Genomic DNA, 2,798 nt, shown 5'->3' with positions numbered 1-2,798 from the left:
TGTTGCCAGCACCCATCTTTTAAGATTGAATCTAATATTAAAACCAAATATTTCCTCAAACCATGATCATTGTATTGGTTAAAAGAAAGGACAATAAACTAAAACAATGAAAATGTGTTTTAAGACTGTTATTCATATTTTCTGAAGCATGTGCTCTCTAGTGCCTATTAAGGAGAATTTGAGGTAGTTGAATAGTGTCTCCTATTATGTAGATGATAACTCTGTGTGTGTGTATCATAAATTGTGAGACTTTCTGGTTTGTGTGATATTTATATGGGAAAAATGTTTTTGAAAATTTGCTTCAGAAAAATTTCAAATGAAAACTGAATAACTCAGATCTATCAAAACCCAACTCAGAAACCATTGCAGAATGCTAGTCAACTGTCATCTAAGCTTAGACTCACTTTATAAGTCATATACATGGACTTATAACACTTTAAAACACTTTATAGTGTATCACTAGACTTGAAGGTACTTATTCTATACGGTCAAATAAATTACAAAATCAAGACAAATATTATATAATTGGAGGGGAGGAGAGTTATCTTTGCACTATCAAAAATGAATGAGCGTTTAATGAGTTCCTGCTATGAGCTAGGACCGTATGGCTTGGGAAAAAAAAGTAGAACAAGACATAGAACTCATATATTGCCCAGAAAAAAAATTAACATGCATGAAATAGACTCTGTGAAATAATCCACTACATGATTCTGAATAAATCTATCATATAAATTTATAAAGGTGGGAATCAGTGTGAGCTAGAAGACTCAGAGGAGACTAAAAGGAAGAGGGAGCAGGGTAGCAGAAGGTTGTAGCCCTTGAGAGAACAGGATGAGGAGGCAGGCAGCCTGGTTTTGTATCCCTGTGGAGTGACTTAACAGCTGTGTTATTAGGCAAGTTATTCCTTTGTGCCTCAATGTCCTCATTTGTAAAGTAGGGATATAGAACTACCTTATAAGGTTGATATAAAAATGAAACAATTTAATATGTGATGTGTGCTCAGAACAGTGCTGGCACACTGTCAAGTCCCAATGAGTATTAGCTATTTTGTTATTATGAAGGTGGAAATTAAGGTAAAAGTTAAAACTCAGTAAGGTTTAGGAAGAAAGAAGAAGAGGGCGGATGGGTGCTCTTGGGAAAAGCAGTAGCATAGGGAATGGCATGAAGACTGAGAGACAATGAGGAAAAAGGCTTGAGAGTACCTTTTATGCAGGGGTTCAGGGGACAGGAAATTAAGGTGAGATCAAATGGAACAAAACTGAGAATGACCTTGAAATCTGAGAAGAAAAATGAAGATTACACAGAAGAGCAATAGAAATCGGTTATGTTCTTCGACGAGGAATTGCTCAAAAAACAATGTAGTGTTTAAAGAAAATTGTTCTCGTAACAGCATATGAGTTGAAAATAGGAAGTGACAAAGGAAAGGGGAATAAATAGAAGGCTATTGAAGAGTCCTGTATATTTCAACAAAATTCTAAATTTTAGGCCTGAAAAGAGAAAGTCAGAAATCCACACAGTAAAGAACCAGTTCCAAGTGAGAAGACTCTACTTATTGTGACAGTGGGGAGGGTGTAGTGCCTGATTTTCCAACAAATGACAGAGAAAATGAAAGATTCACTTACAACATTTGGTGAAAACATATGTATTCTAACAACTGAGGTAAATTCTTCACTGCTTGTCATCTTTTCTCCCTCACAGGCATTCTAAAATATTTCAATGATACTCTACATTCCCCCAAAGCTTTATAAAAAATAGGAACTAGTCAATAATTGTTTTTTTAAAGGCTTTCTAGTGTCTTATAATACATGGTACTAAATTCTGACAATATTCATCATAAAACAAAATAACAGAATAGCCCAGTTGATCTCAGCAAGGTTTACAACCGTCTGCAGTATTTTTAATTCATGTATCACTTGTCTTTATCCTACACCCACTTCTCTTTCTTTCCCACAACCATTCCAATAAAGCAATATATTATTTGGGCCTCCAGATCCTCTCCTCAAACTCAGGCCATTTGCTCCAGTATCAGTGTATATTTTGTAGACTGAATCTCAATTCAGCATTTTAAAATCCAAAAAGTGACTCCCCCCAAGGTATAATATGATATCAATATCAAGGTATTTGAATTTCTCAATCTTTTCAAAAAATCGAAGAAATTATTATAATCTATCAAAACTCTCAAACAGTAAATCCTGGTTATAAAATGTATAATTAAATGTTAACAATCAAATTAATCCACTTTTTCAGTCATTTTTAAGATGAACTCTTCTCTTCGTCAAAAATAAGCCGTCACAGGAATAATTTTTTTTAAACCTCAAATCAAATGTCACCAGATGCACTGAATTGTATATGTCCCTCCTTTTATAAAGTTGGGCTAGTCTAGGAGCTCTTAGAGTATCTGTGTGTGAGGCAGCAGGTACTGGTGATTTTCCAGTCATTGCAAAGGATGACTGTAGCCAACAGCATCTTAAACAGAAGAACAGTGCCAGTTAAATTCATTTTCAAGGCTCTTACAAATCTATTTCTAGAGCTCCCTTAGGCCTCTTCATAACACACACACACACACACACACACACACACACACACACACACCCCTTCATGTTATCTTTCATCTATCTAAAGTTTCACACTGTGGTAAAGGCCCTGGCCTGTCTTATCCCATAGTGTTCCAAAATCCTAACAGTGTTTCATTTCCTCTCTCATTAGCAGAATTCACATTTCTACTTGATTTCAGTTTGGAAAGAAATTATACATTTAACATTTTCATTTTCAAAAATTCACACTAAAATATGAGTCAC

This window comes from Pteropus vampyrus, unplaced genomic scaffold, assembly GCF_000151845.1.
Source record: "Pteropus vampyrus isolate Shadow unplaced genomic scaffold, Pvam_2.0 Scaffold17, whole genome shotgun sequence".
Classification (NCBI taxonomy): domain Eukaryota; kingdom Metazoa; phylum Chordata; class Mammalia; order Chiroptera; family Pteropodidae; genus Pteropus; species Pteropus vampyrus.
This window is presented reverse-complemented; position numbering follows the sequence as displayed.